General features: G+C 39.7%; 1 pseudogene; it reads left to right on the forward strand.

Moving 5' to 3' along the window:
* The first annotated feature begins 387 nt into the window (after positions 1–387).
* Positions 388–1,100, forward strand: LOC134384178 (SAP domain-containing ribonucleoprotein-like; annotated as a pseudogene).
* The last annotated feature ends 13,066 nt before the right edge of the window (positions 1,101–14,166 follow it).

Raw genomic sequence — 14,166 nt, forward strand, 5'->3', positions numbered from 1 at the left:
AAACAAACCAGAAGGAAATAACAAACATAGAAGCAGAAATAAATGGAGTACACAAATATAATAAAGAAGTTTTCTAAAATAAAAGGCTGATTTTTTGAAAAGATTGACAATATAGTCATATCTTGGACAATACTAATTGAGGGGAGAAAAGATTTATATAAGCACAGAACAAAAAAGGCACATGTAAAACATCCATCTTTTTTTTAATGTGCCCTTTGGGGGAAAGAGATAGTCTGAGATCCAAAGAATGGGTTGTCTTCCTCATCTAATGTGTTTAGAATAGCTTTTTTTTTTTTTTTTTTTTTTTTTTTTTTAATTATTGCTTAGAGTTAATTGAGGTTCTTGGATCTGGCACACAGTCAAAAATAGCATCAGAGGGGCACCAAGATGGCAGCAGAGACAGTGGAGCTCCATAAGCTGAAGCTTGCTGAACTAAAGCAACAGTGTCTTTTGCTTGTGGTTTGGAGACCAAGGGGATAAAACAAGATCTCATCAACAGGCTCCAGGCTTATCTTGAAGAGCATGCCGAGGATGAGGCAAATGAAGAAGAGGTACTGGGAGATGAAACAGAGGAAGAAGAGCCAAAGCCCACAGAACTGCCTGTCAAAGAGGAAGAACCTTCTGAAAAACTGTTGATGGGGCAGCAGAGAAGAAAGTGGTAAAAATGACATCTGAAGTACCACAGACTGAGAATGCAGCAGAAGAGGGCTGAAAGATTTAGTGTACCTGTGAGCTTGGAAAGTAAGAAAGCTGCTTGAGCAGCTAGGATTGGGATTTCTTCAGTTCCAACAAAAGGTCAGTCACCTGACAACAAGCCTACAGTTAATCTGGATAAACTAAAGGAAAGAGCTCAAAGATTTGGTTTGAATGTCTCTTCAGTCTCCAGAAAGGCCAGTGATCGCACATCCAGGCCAGTGATAGAAGCCAGCCTGTCATGGGGTGGGACAGGAAGGGGGATCCTAAGAGCCGGTATAGGGGGCCCTAGCCTCATCCCTGACCCTGTCTCTGCCGTGGCACATCCAGGCCAGCAGTGGAAGCCAGCCAGCCCAGGATCCCGAGAGACGGCTGAGACAGCCTCACCTCCTGCAACCAGATCCTAGAATGTACTTATTAACCACATGTATTTCTTTGGGTGTGTGGATTATCTGCTCATGTACCTTACCAAATTTCAGCTTAGATTTTTCTAATTCGTTTTTGGGAGTTCTTTTTACAATAAGGATATTAATCTTTGCATTTTTTTTTTTTTTAAAGTAGAGAATAGAATAATGGTTACCGATGTTTTGGGGGGGGTTGGAGATAAGGGGTGAACTAATTGGAACAAAACTATGTTATCTACCCTAAGTGAATCATTGTGCAAGAAATGCTTGTATTAAAACAACACAGTGTACCCCTCAAAAGCAAATACAAATAAAATTGAATTTTAAAAAATGTGCAAAAAAAAAAAAGCATCAAATTCAGAGATCTGGCTTCATCTCACTCTACCTTTCAAGAGTAGATATTTTTGTGGTCTGTGTTAGCTTTTCCTCTGGGTCCCCCCTCCCCCCTGCCCCCGCCGCATTCGTGGTTTATAGTTGTAATAGTGATTTGGGAAGTTTATAACCTGAATTTTGATCTCACTTTTGATTGATGTCCGCTTTATATTTTCAGCTTCTCCAGATCTAAACTCTGAATTCTGGAACTGTTTCTTGGCAAGGCTGTGGGGTTTTTTCCACTGCTATTGTCCACAGCCATAACCATGGAGACTAGTGTTTTCATATTCTAGATGATGTCTTCCAAAGCACAATGAAACATAGTCCCACACAGACAAAAAAGGTGTACATGAATGTTTAAAGTAGTATTCATAATAGCCAAAACATGAAAAGAACCCTAATTTCCTTCAACTGTTGAATAAATAAATAAAAGGTGATATAGTTATTTAGCAATAAAAAAGAATGAAGTGCTGGCTTCCAGTCAAAATGGCAGAATAGATGGTCTCCAGCATCACTCTCTCCCACAAACCAACCAATTTACAATGAATTAAAAAGCAACAACAGCTAAGCTGGGGCTGCTAGAGCTCAGGGGAAGAGGAGGAGAGACCTACAAAGTTCATGAAGCCAGGGGAAGCCACGATGAGAGAAAGAAAGGACCGCTTCCATCATTTCAAATCCTGGCTGCTTCAAGTCTGGAGCTGGCAAGTACATGGAGCAAGAGCTGACAAAAGCCACAGCTGTGACCTTCGCATGAAGTTGCTTGGAGGCTGCAAGGGAGAAGAGGGCCTTGGTGCCCTCAGGCCAGCAACACCACTAACAGGGTTCCCATGGACCCATATCTGTGAGTGAGCAGCCACAACAACTGAAAAAAGGAGCCACTCAGAGGCTGGTGAGTCATCGCAAGGGAATGGCACCTGGCCTGTCCCATGGGAAGTGTTTGGAGTATGGGCAGTGGGGGAGGCAGGCCCACTGGAGGAACATTGGGGCACAGCAAGGAGAGCTGATCTGCCCTGCAATCAGCACAGGCCCACTCTGTGTAGTCTGGTCAGGAATACAGAAGTGCAAGGGGAGCAGTTTGCTGAAAAGACTCAGGTCCAGACCAGAGTTCCTACACAACACAGATGTACCAGATCTCATGAGGCCCGGAAGTACCTGCAAAGTCAACCATTAAAACCTGAGCTGCACAAAAAGCCTTCCCCAGGGAATCAGCAGGAAAGCAGCAATTTAGCTCAACTACAGGGCTCAAGTACTGGTCCCCACAGGAAGTTCCCCTATTTTAGAAGCAAAGGACAACAAATTAGGTCCAGTGCAGAGTTCAAGTGGCGGGAACAGTGAATAATCCAACACAGAACTGAAAGAAAAAGCAAAATACCCACAGACCGGAGACAAAGTTTGATACTAACTAGTAAAGGTCTCACATCACCAAAGAACACCTATAAAACCTAGAAGGACTGGAAACCCCCTGGGCTGCCAAGCTAGGGAGTGGGGAGGCCTGGGGGTCTCAGCCAGGCCCCCCAATGCTCACAAGCAACCCAGTGATGATCACTGAGCTGCTGCAGGAAGCGCCCTAGGCTCCCAAGCTGGGGCAGTAGGGGGCTGAGGGCCTCGGTCGCACCTGCTCAACATCTGCAACCAGCACAGTGATGACCACTGAACCACAACTGGAAGCCCCCTGGTCTTCCAAGTTGGGGCAGTGGGGGCCAATGGTTTCGGCCATACCCTCCCTGACATCTGCATTCAGCCCAGCAATGACCAAGCCACCCCTGGAAGCCCCCTGGTCTCCCCTGCAGGAATGAGGGGGGTGCCACAGGCTTCAACCATGCCCCCTTCCTTCCTCCTCCCACGCTATTTCTTTCCCCTTTCCCCTATCCCCCTCCCTGCCAAATGCTCTGCAACAGCATCTTAGAATGTAAAAAAAAAATAATAAATAAATAAACTTAAAATATAAAAAGAATGAGGTGCTGACAGCTGCAATATGGGATGAATCTCAAAAAATAAGCTTAGTGAAAGAAACCAGTCACAAAAGACCACATGTTGTATGATTACATTTATTTTAAATATTGAGAATAAGCAAATCTATAGAGACAGAAAATAAATTAGTGGTTGCCTAGGCTAGGGCAGTGAAGGCAAGGATCAAGAGGGGGTAATGGGAGTGGTTGCCAATTAATGTAAGGATTCTTTGGGGAATAATAAAATGTTCTAAAATTAGATTATAGTGATGTTACACCACTTTATAAATATACTTAAACCATTGAATTGTACACTCTAAACTGATTAGCTTTATGATATGTAAGTTATATCTCAATAATACCCACTGCTTTTAAAAAATATGCATGATCTCTACATATGTAAAAGGTGAGCCATTACCTTTTAAGGAAGAATCCTGCTACACTAACAATATTTATGCTATAAAACTTGCTCTTATTCTTCCTCAAAGGAACCTATGGTTGAGAAGAAATAATTGGAGAAGAAATAATCAGATTTTTGAGGGATTACTGGATACTGGCTCTATATTAGTACCAATTCCTGAAGATTCAAAATGTGGTCCACCGGTGAAATGAAGAGCTTGTGTATGTCATGGAATCAATAGAGTTTTGGCTTGGGCTGTATCATTCAGGATGTATAGTGAGCCCAGTGGGTTTCCGACCTCACAGTGGTTATTTCCCCAGTTTCTGAAATGCATAGTTGGAATAGACATCATCAGAAACTTAGATTTATTTATTTATTTATTTTACTATAATTTAATTAATATTATTTTTTACATTCTAGGATGCTTTTGTGGAGCAGTTGGGAGGGAGGGGGAGAGGAGAAAGGGGAAGGAAATGGGATGGAAGAAGGAGGAAGGAGGAGGGGTGGGATTGAGGCCTGTGGCACCCCCTCATTCCCACAGGGGAGACGAGGGGCTTGCCCCCCAGCATCCCACCTTGGGAACCCAGGGTGCTTCCTGCAGCAGCTTGGTGGTTGCCGCAGGGCTGGCTGTGGGTGTTGGGGGTATGTGGCCAAGACCTGAGGCCCCCCACCACCCTGTCTTGGGAGAGCCTGGGGTGCATGCTGTGGCAGCTCAGTTGTTGCCTCTGGGCTAGCTGTGCATGTCGTCGGGGGGGGTGTGTGTGGCCGAGGGCTGAGGCCTCCCCACTGCCCCAGCTGGGAGAGTCCAAGGTGCTTTCTGCAGCAGCTTGGTGGTCATTGCTGGGCTGTCTGTGCTTGTTGGGGGGACGTGGCCAAGGCCCTCATCCCCCACCCTTGGGATTGGTTGTGGGTGTCAGGGGGCATGGATGAGGCCCCTGGCCCTTCCCCTGTTCTGGCTTGGTAGCCCAAGAGACTTCTGGTCCTTCTAGGTGTTATAGGTGTTCTTTGGTGAAATGAGACCTTTACTAGTTAATATCAAACTTTGTCTCTGGTTGCAGGTACTTTGTTTTTTCCTTTTAGTTCTGTGTTGGATTATTTGCTGTTCCCACCACTTAAACTCTGCACTGGAACTAATTGTTGTCCTTTGCTTACTTCTAAAATGGGGGAACTTCCTGTGGGGACCAACACTTGAGCCCCGTGGTTGAGCTAAATTGCTGCTTTGCTGCTGATTCCCTGCGGAAGGCTTTTTGTGCAGCACAGGTTTTAATGGTTGACCTTATAGGTCCTTCTGGCTTTTGAGAGATCCAGTGCACCTGGGTTGTGTAGAAACTCTAGTCTAGGCCCAAGTGTTCTCATCAAACTGCAATCAATGCAGTTCTAAATTCCTGGCCAATCTACTCTGAGTGGTCCTACACTGATTGGGGTGCAGATCTGCTGTCCTTGCAGTGTGCCAGTGTTTTCCCGGTGGGCCCTTCTCCCCCACTGCCCATGCTGCAAACATTTCCCATGGGATGGGCCGTGTGCTGTTCACTTGCGATGACTCACTGGCTTCTGATTGGCTTTTGTTTTTCAGTTATTATGGATCCTCGCTCCTATGTGGGTCCACAGGAACTCTTGTTAGTGATCTTCTCCCCTGCCACCTCCAAGCAACTTCATCCAAAAGGCACAGAAGCAGCTTTTGCCGGCTCCTGCTTCATGTGCTCAGTGACTCCAGCCTGGAAGTGGCCGGGGCTTGAAATGGTCAGAGTGGTTTTTTTCTTTCTCTCATTGTGGCTTCTCCAGCCTTCATGCACTCCATAGGTCTCTCTTCCTCTTCCTCTGAGCCGTAGCATCCCTAGCTTGGCTGTCGTTGCTTTCTTATAGTTGTAAATTGGTTGATTTGTGGGAGAGAGTGATGTGAGGGACCGTCTATTCTGCTATCTTGGCCGGAAGTCCCCTTAAACAACTTAGATATAAACAACTATGGGTCAAAGGGGGAAATAACAAAGAAAATCATAAAATATTTTAAATCAATGATAATAAAAGCAGATTTGGGAATGCAACTGAAACAGTATTTAGAAAGAAATTTTAGTCATTATGTAAAAGAAAAGAGGTTTTTCTTTGAGATATTGATTTCATTTCATTTTGAAATATATATACAGAATTGGGATTGCTGGATCATATGGTAGTTCTATTTTGAAATTTTTGAGGAGCCCATACTGTTTTCCATAATGGCTTTGACAATTTACCTTCCCACCCACAGTGTACAAGGGTTCCCTTTTCCCTACACCCTTGCCAAAACTCTTGTCTTTTTTTTTTTTTTTTGGCAGTTGGCCAGGAACAGGAATCAAACCCTAGACCTTGGTGTCATCCATACCACATTCTAACCAACTGAGCTAACCTGACAACCTCTCTTGTCTTTTTGATAATAGCCATCCCAACAGGTGTAAGGTAATATCTCATTGTGGTTTGATTTGTTTCCCTGATAATTAGTGATGTTGAGCATTTTTTCATATGTCTGTTGGTCATTTGTATGTCTTGAAGAAGCTTTTTAGTTTGATGTAGTACATTTGTTTATTTTTGCTTTTGTTGCCTGTACTTTGGGTGTTACATCCAAAAAATTATTGCCAAGATTGATGAATTGATAAAGAAAATGTGATATCTATATACAATATAATATTATATGGCAATAAAAAAGAAGAAAATCCTGCCATTTGTGAAAACATGAATGAACCTGAAGGACATTATGTCAGGTAAAATAAGCTTGACACAAAAAGACAAGTACTGCATAATCTCACTGTATGTGGAATCTAAAAAGGTCAAACTCATAAAAGCAGAGAGTGGAATAGTAGTTGCCAGGGTCTAGGGGGAAGAAGGAAATGGGAAGATGTTGGTTATAGGGTACAAACTTTTAGTTATAAGAAGAGTAAGTTCTGGGGATCTAATGTATAGTGACTATAATTAATAATACTGTATTGTTTACTTGAAATTTTATGAGCTTATTTTAAGTGTTCTCACCCCCACCCCCACCCCCACAAAATTGTAACTGTGGATAGTGACGGATGATTAATTTGATTTTTGTAATCATTACACTATGAATAAGCATATCAAATTATCATGTTGTACTCCTTGAATGTATACAATTTTAATTTGTCAATTACATATTTTAAAATAAAAATATAAGAGACTTGAGACATTAAAAACGTCCCTAGATCAATGATCTAATCTTTGACATTAAAAGCTAGAAAAGGAATAGCCAATTACACTCAAATCAAGTAGAAGAAGGGAAATAATAAATATAAAGGCAGGAATCAATAAAATTGAAAACAGAATATCAATAAAGAAAATTAGTAAAACCAATTTTTTTTTTCTTTGGAAAGATCATTAAAATTGAAAACCTCTAGTGAGTGTGATCAGGAAAAACGAAAACACAAATTATCAGTACTAAGAATTAAAGAAAGGAAATCACTACAGATCTTGCAAACATTGTGAATGACTTTATACCAATAAATTAGAAACTTTAATTAAATTAACAAATCCCTTGAAAGTAAAACAAAAACAAAAACAAAAAATACCTACACAGATTTGGAGGGAATATTTGTAAATTGTATATCTGATTAGTTATTTGTATACAGAGTATAAAAACAAGTCTTACATTTCAATAATAAAAGGACAAGTAGCCCAATTTAAAAATGGGCAAAAGATTAGAATAGACATTTTTCCAAAGAGACTAATAAACACATGAAAAGATGCTAAACATCATTAGTCATTAGGAAAACACAAATTTTAACCGTGAGGTACCACTTCACACCCACTATTAAGGCTATAATAAAAAAGGCAGACAATAACAAGCGTTGGCAAGGATGTGGAGAAACTGAACCTTGGTGGGAGTGTTCTCTGCTGACTTTGAGTTAGGTGTACTGGTAACAGTGCTGGGACTCTACAAAGTGTAGCCACTTTAGGAAACAATGTGGCATTTACTCAAAATGTAAAACATAAGAGTTACCATCTGATGTGGAGATTTCACCCCTAGGTTTATTAGTATTTAATCATGATGACAATTGCTCTTTGAGTGACCTATTTAAAATCTTCTTTCAAACTCTCTTTGGCATCAGTTGAGTCCAATGAGAATGGGTTTCGGTCCTGGAGTCTCATTGTAAATTTCAATTATATAAAGACTGAAAAAGATGGAAATTTCTAAAGTATGGATAAATATTAATCAAAAAGATGAAGACATCACTGGAGAAAAAGTTGTTTTCCATGATCACTCCAAAAAGGAATGAGATAATGTAATCTGGATATTCACTGGCACTAGATTCTAATATAGAAGTCAAAATCATGCAATAGCAAGTTGGCTAAGTGATGTCAATGTGAGTGATTATGGAAACCAGTTGGTGTCTTTTTTTTCTGGGCATGGGAAACCTCTGAAAAGAGAAACGAATTTCAAGATTTCTTTATGGGCTTGCCAATGTATTTTTTAACATACCTGATATTTGTTTCTGTGGTTGTCAAAACTCTCCATTGTTGGAGGTAGAATTTCATAACACTACTAAATATTTTTATGTTAAAAAATCAAATATTAAAAATTAAAGTCAAATAGTTATAATTATTTTGAAGGAAATACCAATTTTTTTTTTTTTATTATACAATTTTGCTTTATTATTCATACATATAGAGATCTGGGAAGACTGGTGATTTTTTTTTTTTTTTGAACTTTCTTTTTTTTATTTTTTATTTTATTTTATTTATTTATTTTTTAAAAAATTTAGTCGATATACATTGTGGCTGATTATTGCTCCCCATCACCAAAACCTCCCTCCCTTCTCCTGCCCCCCTCCCCCCCAACAATGTCCTTTCTGTTTGCTTGTTGTATCAACTTCAAATAATTGTGGTTGTTATATCTTCTCCCCCCCCCCCGGTTTGTGTGTGTGTGTGTGTGTGTGTGTGTGTGTGTGTGTGTGTGTGAATTTATATATTAATTTTTAGCTCCCACCAATAAGTGAGAACATGTGGTATTTCTCTTTCTGTGCCTGACTTGTTTCACTTAATATAATTCTCTCAAGGTCCATCCATGTTGTTGCAAATGGCAGTATTTCATTCGTTTTTATAGCTGAGTAGTATTCCATTGTGTAGATGTACCACATTTTCCGTATCCACTCATCCGATGATGGGCATTTGGGCTGGTTCCAACTCTTGGCTATTGTAAAGAGTGCTGCGATGAACATTGGGGAACAGGTATACCTTCGACTTGATGATTTCCATTCCTCTGGGTATATTCCCAACAGTGTGATAGCTGGGTCGTATGGTAGATCTATCTGCAATTGTTTGAGGAACCTCCATACCATTTTCCATAGAGGCTGCACCATTTTGCAGTCCCACCAACAATGTATGAGAGTTCCTTTTTCTCCGCAGCCTCGCCAGCATTTATCGTTCATAGTCTTTTGGATTTTAGCCATCCTAACTGGGGTTAGATGGTATCTCAATGTGGTTTTGATTTGCATTTCCCGGATGCTGAGTGATGTTGAGCATTTTTTCATATGTCTGTTGGCCATTTGGATATCTTCCTTAGAGAAATGCCTACTTAGCTCTTTTGCCCATTTTTTAATTTGGTTGCTTGTTTTCTTCTTGTACAGTTGTTTGAGTTCCTTATATATTCTGGATATTAATCCTTTGTCAGATGTATATTTTGCAAATATTTTCTCCCACTCTGTTGGTTGTCTTTTAACTCTTTTAATTGTTTCTTTTGCTGTGCAGAAGCTTTTTAGTTTGATATAATCCCATTTGTTTATTTTTCCTTTGGTTGCCCGTGCTTTTGGGGTCATATTCATGAAGTCTGTGCCCAGTCCTATTTCCTGAAGTGTTTCTCCTATGTTTTCTTTAAGAAGTTTTATTGTTTCAGGGTGTATATTTAAATCCTTAATCCATTTTGAGTTGATTTTAGTATACGGCGAGAGGTATGGATCTAGTTTCATTCTCCTGCATATGGATATCCAGTTGTCCCAGCACCATTTGCTGAAGAGGCAGTCCCTTTGCCACTGAATAGGCTTGGTGCCTTTGTCAAAGATCAGCTGACAGTAAGTGTGTGGGTTGATTTCTGGATTCTCTATTCTATTCCATTGGTCAGTGTGTCTGTTTTTATGCCAGTACCATACTGTTTTGGTTATTATAGCTTTGTAGTATAGCTTAAAGTCAGGTAGTGTTATGCCTCCAGCTTTATTTTTTTTGCTCAGCATTGCTTTGGCTATGCGTGGTCTTTTATTGTTCCATATAAATGTCTGGATAGTTTTTTCCATTTCTGAGAAAAATGTCTTTGGAATTTTGATGGGGATTGCATTGAATTTGTATATCACTTTGGGTAGTATGGACATTTTCACTATGTTGATTCTTCCAATCCAAGAGCATGGGATATCTTTCCATCTTCTTGTATCCTCTCTAATTTCTCTCAGCAGTGGTTTGTAGTTCTCATTATAGAGATTTTTCACCTCCTTGGTTAACTCAATTCCTAAGTTTTTTATTTTTTTGGTGGCGATTGTAAATGGGCAGGCTTTCTTGATTTCTCTTTCTGCATGTTCACTATTGGAGAAAAGAAATGCTACTGATTTTTGTGTGTTGATTTTGTATCCTGCTACTGTGCTGAAATCATTTATCAATTCCAAGAGTTTTTTTGTAGAGGTTTTAGGCTGTTCGATATATAAGATCATGTCATCTGCAAACAGGGACAGTTTGACTTCATCTTTTCCAATCTGGATGCCCTTTATTTCCTTCTCTTCTCTGATTGCTCTGGCTAGTACTTCCAACACTGTGTTGAATAGGAGCGGTGAGAGTGGGCATCCTTGTCTACTTCCTGTTCTTAAAGGAAAAGCTTTCAGCTTTTCCCCATTCAGGATGATATTGGCTGTGGGTTTGGCATATATGGCTTTAATTATGTTGAGATACTTTCCCTCTATACCTAACTTATAGAGGGTCTTTGTCATGAATGAGTGCTGAACTTTATCAAATGCTTTTTCAGCATCTATAGAGATGATCATATGGTCCTTGTGTTTGAGTTTATTAATATGGTGTATCACATTTATTGATTTGCGTATGTTGAACCAACCTTGCATCCCTGGGATGAATCCCACTTGATCGTGATGAATAATTTTACATACGTGTTGCTGTATTCTGTTTGCTAGTATTTTAGTGAGGATTTTTGCATCTATATTCATCAAGGATATTGGCCTGTAGTTTTCTTTTTTGGTTATATCTTTACCTGGTTTTGGTATCAGGATGATGTTTGCTTCATAGAATGAGTTTGGGAGATTTGCATCCGTTTCAATCTTTTGGAATAGTTTGTAAAGAATCGGTGTCAATTCCTCTTTGAATGTTTGGTAAAATTCTGCTGTGAATCCATCTGGTCCTGGGCTTTTCTTTGTTGGGAGCCTTCTGATAACAGCTTCAATCTCCTTTATTGTTATTGGTCTGTTCAAATTTTCTACGTCTTCACGGTTCAGTTTTGGGAGCTTGTGTGTGTCCAGAAATTTATCCATTTCCTCCAGATTGTCAAATTTGTTGGCGTATAGTTGTTTATAGTAGTTTCGAATGATTTCTTGTATTTCAGATGAATCAGTTGTAATATCGCCTTTTTCATTTCTAATTTTTGTTATTTGAGTCTTCTCTCTTCTTTTTTTTGTTAGCCATGCTAATGGTTTGTCAATTTCATTTATCTTTTCAAAAAACCAACTTTTTGATTCGTTGATCTTTTGAATTGTTTTTTGGTTTTCAATTTCATTCAGTTCTGCTCTGATCTTAATGATTTCTTTCCGTCTGCTAAATTTAGGCTTGGATTGTTCTTGTTTTTCTAGTTCTTTAAGGTGAAGTGTTAGGTTGTTCACTTGCCATCTTTCCATTCTTCTGAAGTGAGCATTTAATGCAATAAATTTTCCCCTCAATACTGCTTTTGCAGTATCCCACAGGTTTTGGTATGATGTATCATTGTTTTCATTAGTTTCAATAAATTTTTTGATTTCCTGCTTGATTTCTTCTTGGACCCATAAGTCATTAAGTAGAATGCTGTTTAATTTCCATGTGTTTGTATAGTTTCCAGAGTTTCGTTTGTTATTAATTTCTAGTTTTAATCCATTGTGGTCTGAGAAGATACATGGGATAATTCCAATTTTTTTGAATTTATTGAGACTTGATTTGTGACCTAATATGTGATCTATCCTGGAGAATGATCCATGTGCTGATGAGAAGAATGAATATTCTGAGGTTGTTGGGTGGAATGTTCTGTAGATATCTGCCAATTCCAATTGGTCTAGAGTCTTGTTTAGATCTTGTGTTTCTCTACTGATTCTTTGCCTAGATGATCTGTGTAATATTGACAGTGGGGTGTTCAGGTCCCCTGCTATTATGGTATTAGTGTCTATTTCCTTCTTTAGGTCTAATAGAGTTTGTTTTATAAATCTGGCTGCTCCAACATTGGGTGCATACATATTTATAATTGTTATGTCTTCTTGATGGATCAGTCCTTTTATCATTAAGTAGTGTCCCTCATTGTCTCTTTTTATGGTTTTTAGTTTAAAGTCTATTTTGTCAGATATAAGACTAGCTACTCCAGCTCGTTTTTCTTATCTGTTTGCATGGTAAATCTTTTTCCATCTTTTCACTCTTAGTCTGTGGGAATCTTTATGGGTGAGGTGGGTCTCTTGTAGGCAGCATATAGTTGGGTCCTGCTTTTTGATCCAGTCAGCCAGTCTGTGTCTTTTAATTGGGGAATTTAAGCCTTTTACATTAAGAGTTGTTATTGAAAGGTGTTGATTTATTCCTAGCATTTTATTGGTTGTTTGGTTGTCTTAAGTGTCTTTTGTTCCTTGCTTTCTGATTTACTGTTTGTTTTCTGTGTTTGTTGGTTCCTTAGGTTGTAGATAGGGTTTTTATTAGCTAGTTTTCTCTTCATGAATGCCATTTTTATTATACTAGCGGGTTTAGATTTTTCTTGGGTTTTTATGGCAGTGGTAGTTATTTTTCAGGAACCAAACCCAGTACTCCCTTGAGGATTTCTTGTAAGGGTGGTCTTGTGGTAGTGAACTCCCACAGTTTTTGTTTGTCTGAGAAATATACTATTTGCCCCTCATTTCGGAAGGATAGCCTTGCAGGGTAGAGTATTCTTGGCTGGCAATCTTTGTCTTTTAGTATTTTGAAAATATCATCCCATTCCTTTCTAGCTTTTAGGGTTTGTGATGAAAAGTCTGATATTAACCTGATTGGGGCTCCCTTATAGGTGATTTGATGCTTCTCTCTTGCAGCTTTTAAGATTCTCTCTTTATCTCTGAGTTTTGCCAATTTGACTATGACATGTCTTGGAGAAGGTCTTTTTGGGTTGAATACATTTGGAGATCGTTGAGCTTCCTGGATCTGAAGATCTGTGATTTTTCCTATACCTGGGAAGTTTTCTGCCACTATTTTGTTGAATATGTTTTCAATGGAATCTCCATTTTCCTCCCCTTCTGGAATACCCATGACTCGGATATTTGATCGCTTATGGTTGTCTGATATCTCTCTCAGATTTTCTTCAATGTCCTTGATTCTTTTTTCTTTCTTTTTGTCTGCTTGTGTTATTTCAAACAGCCCATCTTCAAGTTCAGAGGTTCTCTCTTCAACTTCGACAAGCCTGCTGGTTAAACTCTCCGTTGTGTTTTTTATTTCGCTGAATAACTTCTTCAGTTCAGCAAGTTCTGCTACATTTTTTTTCAGGACATTGATTTCCTTGTACATTTCCTCTTTCAGATCCTGTATACTTTCCCTCATTTCATCATGATGTCTAGCTGAGTTTTCTTGTATCTCATTCAGTTTCCTTAGAATTATCACTCGAAATTCCTTGTCAGTTATTTTAAGGGCTTCTTGTTCTATAGGATCTAGAGTTTGAGATTTATTAACTTTTGGTGGTGTACTTTCTTGATTTTTTGTATTTCTGGTATCTTTTTTTTGGTGTTTATTCATTGTGGCTGGGGGTTTCACAGTCCACCGGTTTGAGACTAATGACTAACTAGGATGTTGCTGTGGTTGCCAATTTCGTATGGCTCGCTCCGTGACTGCTCAGTTGGCCTCTAGTGCCTTGTGTGTGTGGTTGCCTCGGGTCTTGGGTTTCTCCGGGGAGCCACCTTTCTGGTCAGCTTGGACTCTGCTGGGCTGGTGGATCACGTACCACAGGGTGTGTGATCTCTGTTGAGCTTTCACTTCCTGTGCAGGACTTCTCCCTGTTCCGTGTGCTCTGGCCCAGGCTGTTAGATCGTGCAGTAGCGACCCCACAGGGTGTGTGGTTTTTGTCGAGTCTCCGTCTCCCTGGCCGCACGTCTCCCCACTCTGTGCGCACTGTGCTGGGCTGGGGCGT

The sequence above is a fragment of the Cynocephalus volans genome, chromosome 8 (genome assembly GCF_027409185.1).
Source record: "Cynocephalus volans isolate mCynVol1 chromosome 8, mCynVol1.pri, whole genome shotgun sequence".
NCBI classification, from domain to species: domain Eukaryota; kingdom Metazoa; phylum Chordata; class Mammalia; order Dermoptera; family Cynocephalidae; genus Cynocephalus; species Cynocephalus volans.